Here is a 7917-nt window from a genome sequence, read left to right on the forward strand (position 1 = left end):
CTAGTTATTATTATTGATGTACGGATTAGTCAAAAAGTAGGTCAAATAATTGTAGAATTCATTGCATGCTCATGTGTGTAAATAAAGGTAAGGCCTCCTCTGGATCATAATTTTTGTTTTTTTAAATACTTATGATTTATTTTCTTCAAATACATCCAAGTAATTACTTATACCCACGATTTAAGAAACCTAGACATGTTTATGTTGTGTTGTGTTCCTTTCAATATGTATCCCTTTCAAATTTCCTAAGATTCCGTTTTAATTAAATTATCCACTTTATCAAATTATCAAACTGATGTCTAAACTGTATCTATTTTAATGTAGTCTAAATAGTTGTGAAATAGAATCCGAGTGACAATTTTTTATTTTTAACAAAGGAAATTCAATAATAAATTGGTATTATTATAATACTAGATTTTTTTCCAAACATGGGATTAGGTATTATGATAGTAGTAGATTTTTCTTTTTCCCGAAACATGGGGTTAGGTACAGCTTCTCTTATAAATTTACCCTGTTTTCCCTTCTCTTCATTCTATCACATTTTCAACTTCACTTTCTCTTCTCTACTTTTGCTTGCTTGCATTTCCAATCATTAACCGGAACCTCCACCGCCATGGAAGCTCCCCCGTCAATCCCTCACTTGGCCATTTTACCAAGCCCCGGAATCGGTCATTTGATTCCACTCATTGAATTCGCCAAGCGCCTCCTCTCCCACCACCGTTTAACCTTCACTATCATAATCTCTTCCGATGGTCCACCGTCTCAACCTCATCGAGCCCTCCTCAATTCCCTCCCTTCCGGCATTGATCACCTCTTCCTTCCCCCGGTCAGCTTCGACGATCTGCCCGCCGACTCCAAAATTGAAACCTTCATCACTCTCACCATTTCTCGCTCACTCCCATCCCTTCGGAACGTACTGAAATCCATGGTCACTCAATCCAACCTCGTCGGCTTGGTCGTTGATCTTTTCGGCACCGACGCCTTCGATTTAGCCAGAGAATTCAACATTTCCTCTTATTTGTTCTTCCCCTCCACCGCCATGCTTCTCTCCTTTGTTCTGTTTTTACCCAAACTCGATGAATCCGTCGTCGGCGAGTTCCGCGATCTCCCCGAGCCAATCGAAATCCCGGGATGTATTCCGATTCCAGGCAAACATTTATTGGACCCAGTTCAAGATCGGAAGAACGAAGCCTATAAATGGGTGCTTCATAACGCGAAGAGGTATGTTTTAGCAGATGGGATTTTTCTCAACGGCTTCCCGGAATTGGAGCCCGGAACTATAAAGTATCTGCGAGAGGAGGAAGCAGGGAAGCCCCCCGTTTACCCAATTGGGCCATTGGTGAAAATCGACGCAAATGAGAAGGAAGAAAGGGCAGAGTGTTTGAAATGGCTAGATGAACAACCACATGGGTCTGTTCTGTTTGTGTCATTTGGAAGTGGGGGAACTCTGCCGAGTGATCAAATCAACGAATTGGCGTTGGGATTGGAGATGAGTGGAGAGAGATTCATATGGGTGGTTAAAAGTCCTTCCGATAAGGTCGCAGACGGCACCTATTTCAGCGTCCACAGTCAGAGTGACCCATTGGATTGCTTACCGGAAGGGTTTGTAGAAAGGACGAAAAACAGGGGAATGGTGGTGCCAACGTGGGCGCCACAGGCTCAAATCCTGAGCCACAGCTCCACGGGTGGGTTTTTAACGCACTGTGGATGGAATTCAACGTTAGAGAGCGTGGTGAATGGGATTCCTCTGATTGCTTGGCCGCTGTACGCAGAACAGAAAATGAACGCTCTGATGTTAACAGAGGAGATTAAAGTGGCGTTAAGGCCAAAAATGAATGAGAAAAATGGGTTAGTGGAGAAGGAAGAGATATCGAAAGTGGTGACATCGTTGTTGAAAGGGGAAGAAGGGATGAAACTGCGTCTGAAAATGAAGGAATTGAAAGAAGCAGCAGAAAAAGTGGTTGGAGAAGATGGATTGTCTAGTAAGATATTGAATGATTTCGTGAACAAATGGAAGGCCAAAATTTCAGCTTAGAAAATGAAAATACTCTTTTCATTTTGTTTGCTCTTAGAAATTGCCTGCTATGTGAATTTTCGTCACTACTTTGTGTTGGTACAAAACAAACCCCCTTGTTTTGCCTCCTCACTAATAAAACCATAAATTTCATCTTTAATACTTCCTGTGCCTGTGGTTTATTATTTTATAATGAAGGATCGAAATTGGGAATTCAATTTCCTAACCTCTTATAAGAGATTGAACTTCCTTCCGAATTTAACTATTAAGGATCATCATTACGTTTATAAATGGATTAAAAATCATAAGTTTAGTTTATAGATTTTCTAGGTTTGTGTCTATTTGGACGTCGGAGGTGGTCATCGGAGTTGGTTGTTGAGTGGAGTAATTTTAAACATCAAAGAGATGGAGGATTTGTTATTTTGACCATTACATTGTAAGTAGTGTTATTGAAGCAAAATTAGAGTTAAAATAGACTCTTACCCTATTATCCTCGTACACCTCCTAATTATTTAGTTCTCACTTTTAAAAATAGTCTGAGAGGTTCTTTACTAATGAGAAATATGATTTCACTATTTCAGTGTTTACTTGGTTTTTTTCATGCTCAATTAATGATTGTCTTAATAATCTATGCTTACCACTTAGACTTATAATTATATAGTACAAATGTTTTTTATAAATTTATACGTATAGTACAACAATGTTGTCTACTTTGTTCTCTTTTAGACTAAAAAAAAACCCTCATAGATATTCTTACCATCTTTACAAAAAAAGTCATCGCTCTTGCTTTCATGCAAAAAAAATATCTTTTGTATTTTCTTTTCTAGATTTTGTCTCTTTAGTGACATGTATCTAACCCTTTTGTGATTTATAAATCCTTTTCATAAGGAAATGATTTCATAAGCTTTCTTTTTCTATTGATATACTTACGAAAGTTTGAAAATATAAATGGATCGATTTTTTTCTTAAAAAAATATGTATATTATACTATATTATCCATAACTTAACAATGATAAAATTAGTTATGGAAAGTTCAAGTGTTATGTCTTGCTTAATTTTCTTACTTTTAAAAGGTCGATAAATTTGTATTTAGTATGAAAATTAAATTGAAAGTACCAAAAATACATTTCCCCCAAACTTAAATGATTGTACGAAATGAAATGAGTGGTGGTTGGAAAATTGAATGAATTAGACTTAACACAATAAGCCTACGTTTGTGTGGCTGTGGTTCCAATTTTTTCTTCTTCTTTCTAACAGAATAATTTTCTTTTAGCAATAATACAAAATACCTTTTACTTATTCATATTCTCCACTTACTTTCTAAACGTTAATGTTAAAATATTGTACAATTAAATCAGAGCCATGCGAATAAAAATAATTCTGTTTAAAATTAAATGCCAAAATAAGGAACATGGATGGTGGTGATTGCTTCTGAATTTAGAGGTTCAATTCTCCTCTCTCACGTAAAAAGTAACAATCATAATTTTGATTAAATAATTATTTTGAAATTTATTTTAGAAAATATATTTTTGGACCCTCGATTTTGGATCTAGTTTTCATTTACTCCCTAAGTTTCAAAATATTACATATTTAGTTCTTAATTTTTAAATTTGGTTTCAATTTAGTCTTTAGGTTTCAAGATATTACACTTTTACTCCGAGATTTGAGTTTTGTTTCAATTTGATTCTTATATTTCAACTTCATTTTTCACTAAATACTCACTTTTGACGAGATTTGTTGAGAAATTTAATTCATTGAAATTGAACTTTGTATTTGTATTAATTTTAATATAGTGGAATAATCTTAAATGTTTGATCCCTTAAAGGTAAACTTTAATCCTTAAACTTGTTAATCATCTTGGATGATCAGTCTCAGGTTTGTTGATCTTCTTGGATGATCTTCAGAACTTCGAGTTATATTTTGCAGATCTTCAAACCCTCAGAGAAGTTATATCCTTCATATCTTCAGGGCTTCAATCTTTGGAACTTCAGATCTTCAAAGAGTTTTGGTATTCAATTCTTCCAACCTCCTCTACAAATGAAAGGGTACGACGTCTATTTATAGAGGTTTCCCATGGGTCATATATGGGCTTGCACCCAGTCTTTTCTTTAGCCCAAAATTCTACCATGGGCTTGAATTGAGTTCGACTTTGGAGTCAAACATCTTCAATTACTCGACCCGATCCAATTTATAATTTTATACCCTATTGGGCTACTAACCAAATTAATTGATCGTTGTTTAGGCTTAATCACCATTGAACTTGAAAAGCCTATCATTGTGATCAAATGACTAGAAAGGACACATGTGGCGTTTTTAGTTTGCCATTTATTTCAATGTCCAAATTTTTAATTTAGGACATAATAATTCTTGATTGGCCCTAAATTCAATAAAATGAGCTTTCGATAAGATGACATGACAACTTGTGTTTAGCCGAAATTTCTCATTTAACACTCATTTTTTATATTAATATCTTTTAATTAATGTAAAATAATTAAAATTAATTAAGTCTCATTAAAATTAAATTTAAAATTTAACTTCATAATTATTTTAAATTAATTAATAGACATTGACGTTAATGATTAAAAATAAGTATTTAATGAAAAATCGATGTTAAAAATGCAAAATTTTGAAATTAAGGATCAAATTGAAATAAAACTCAAATATTTGTTAAACTTAGGAACAAAAAAAATGAATCAAACAAAAAAAGAAATGGAAACAAAACTCAAATATCTAGTAAACTTGTAATATATTGAAATTTAAGGAGTAAATTGAAACCAAACTCAAAACTTACTAATATTTTAAAACCTAAGGGATGAAATCAAAACTAGATCAACACCTAAGGACAAAAATGTATTTTTACTAAGTTTATTCTACCAAATAATCAGATTTTAACTTGGCAAGATTTGTTCAATATCTATATCTATACCATATTAAAAGGGGCAAAATGGCGAGAATCTTTGACTCTTCATTTTGCGCTTACATCTTTTCAAAATTCCCCTTTTGTCCTTATAATTTTCCTTTTTGCTCTTCACGTAAAATTTTTTAAACCCTCACTTTTTTCTCTTCAAATAATTGCTTTTTTAAAAAGCTCGTACCCTTTCATTTTAAAGCCTTTCAACCCCTTCATTTTAAATTCTTTCTAGGATAACCAATTCTTTATAACACGATAAAAAAATTTTATGAACAAGAACTTTCATAAAATTAGTTTGTTGCATGATGATTTCTTCTTTAAAAGTTATCAAATCTAAAAAACAATGTTCAAGATTTCTGAAAGGTTAGTGGCTGTTACACTCAATTTCATAATTTTGAAAATTTTGATGATGGACTTAAATGAATGACCATTGGATTCTCATATCATTCATCCATTACCATGATTCATTCAAATTTTCTTACTCTATCATTACGTCGCAAATTTTACGAGTCTTAGAATTTTTGTAAATTGAGGATTTTCGTGGATTTGATCTTCTTTTTTTTTTTTTTTTTGGCGAAAGTAAATGATGAACAAATCATTTGAAATTTGTGATTGTTTTATAAAGATTAGGTTGGGGTTTGATTTGATTGGTTTGTATTTATTGAAATGTAGATTTTTAATAGGGGATATGTAAAAATAGAAAAATAAGGAAAAATATTTACAGAAATAGCAAAACTTAATTATAGTTGACACTGATAGAAGTCTATCAACTTCTATCAGTGATAGAAACTGATAAAAGTCTATCATCGATAGACGCTGATAGAAGTCTATCAGTGTCTACTAATGATAAAAACTAATAGACGTATATCATTGATATTATCAATGGTAGAAACTGATACAAGTCTACCGCTGATAGAGGTTGATAAAAGTCTATCAGTGTATATAAGTATTTTTTTTTCTATTTCTGTAAATAGTTTGACATTTTTCTTATCTGTGAAAATTTCTCGTTTTAATAAGATTATTTTTTTAAAAAAAAAATTAAACTTTTATATAGTTGTTTAATTTTTTTTTTTATATATATTTATAAGAGCTTATGTTAGAGAATATCTCACATTTTCCTTTTATACCATGCCTTTTCTTTTTATTCGTCCATATATGTAGATTTCTATTTTGTATCTTGGTTGCAAATATATGTTACTCCTCATTGATATTTATGCAATCCTCCAAGTTCTCGCTCTAATTTTTAAAAAGGTAAAGTTATTTTTTCTTTTAATTTATATACGTAAAAGATATGTAAATCATTTCATTCTTAAATTTTGGATTTAAAGGTCAATTTAAAGGGTATTATGATATTTTGATATACATTTTTGTGAATTTTTATTTAGGTTCACTACTATAAAACTAGGCTTTATGTCGGTTTAAAATTGACATTATAGGGGTATAATATCGATTGAAAACCGACGTTGAAGATCATGTTATAAAAGGTCTTTCATGTCGGTTTTAAACTGACATTATAGATGACCAAGATTTCAATACTAGTTATCTTCAATGTCAGTTTTTAAGCGACATTGAATACTATTTTCAATGTCGCTTTTCAACCGACATTGAACATTATCTTCAATGTCGTTTTTTCACCTACTTTTTGTCAGTAATTGTACAATATTAAATGTCTATTATTGTTTTATCATTACATATATATATATATATATATATATATATGCTTATGCACGTGCAAATCAATACTTTTACTTATACATGTACAAAATAAAATCTTAATTGTTAATAATAAGTCACGAAAGAGGAATTGGATGATAAGTAACTTTAAAACCAAGGTAATCAACAAACTACCAAAACACATAAGGGTTACATAGCAAAATTAAAATTTTGTTAGATACAAACAAAAGTGCATATACACACTGGTTGTTATTATATAGTGTTTTTCGAACATAGTCTTTCAATTGTTCCTTCATTATGTTCTCTCCATCATCCACCATAGATTTGATCTAAATCTGAAAACAGGACTTCCTGCAAGCAGAGAAAAATGGGTAAACAACACATAATAAGAATTCAACTACCCTATACAAGAGAATTTATAAAATTCGAGCCAGGAGCGAAATTAACCAAACAAGAAAAAGAAAAACACCATATTACCTTAGGATTAAGATGACAATTGGATTAAGATGGTGAATGATGGTTCTGTTGGGGTGTAAGTCCCAAAGCCTCATTGTTTTATGTTAGTTGAATCAATGATTGATTAATTTTGTATTACTTGTGCAATAGTTCATTAACCTAAGATCCAAAGTTATCTGATGTAACTTAAACATGTATGTGGAGAGACATATAGGTTGATCATGTTTAAGTGATAACCTAAATGGTCTATAGTATATGGATAAAGTTGGGTGTTTTATCTTGGTAACACTACTAATACAACCTGTTTTGTAGTTGTTACAATTGTTGTAAAGTACTACAAATGATCTGATCCTGATCATTCTTGTAGAGACATGTGAATGGGGGTATCTTATATTAAAGAGTTTGTATAAAGACCAAACCATGAAATGTTCAGTCTCTCTTTATAACTTTGTTGCTAGAAGAGACTTACATTTCACCAGGATGACCATAGGTGACTTAATCTTAATCCTGAGTGAGTTGTGAACTCCTGCCTATGAGGGTGATCCTTTGATTTATATAGGTAAGAGTGGCCAGATTCACCGACTCAATAAGCCTACCATTTTGGAAATCCGTCTCATTGGGGAGTTGGGAACATAGCTACACAAGAAAGAATTCACTCCTTATCTATAGTTAGGGTAAGAAGATAAATTACTCCCTTAAAGGCTGATTCCGGGGCTTGAACAATGAGGTGCCTCACCCTTTCCTGGCCTGAGAGGGGTTCATGACTAATTGTTCATTAAAGAAATCAGTGGTACTTAAAGAGTTAGATGTAACTACAGTGATAAAATGGTAGTTTGACCTAAATGTACTTATGAGCAATTTG

The 7917-nt window shown here is 32.2% G+C and overlaps 1 pseudogene across 1 annotated transcript; it reads left to right on the forward strand.

Annotated features, from left to right (window-relative positions):
- Window positions 1–363: 363 nt before the first annotated feature.
- LOC120090723 (hydroquinone glucosyltransferase pseudogene) lies at window positions 364–2174 on the forward strand (annotated as a pseudogene). Its single transcript, XR_016532395.1, has one exon. The product of XR_016532395.1 is annotated as a hydroquinone glucosyltransferase pseudogene (transcript).
- Window positions 2175–7917: the final 5743 nt, after the last annotated feature.

This window comes from Benincasa hispida, chromosome 1, assembly GCF_027475165.1.
Source record: "Benincasa hispida cultivar pf3 chromosome 1, pf3_genome.v1.1, whole genome shotgun sequence".
Taxonomy (NCBI): Eukaryota; Viridiplantae; Streptophyta; class Magnoliopsida; order Cucurbitales; family Cucurbitaceae; genus Benincasa; species Benincasa hispida.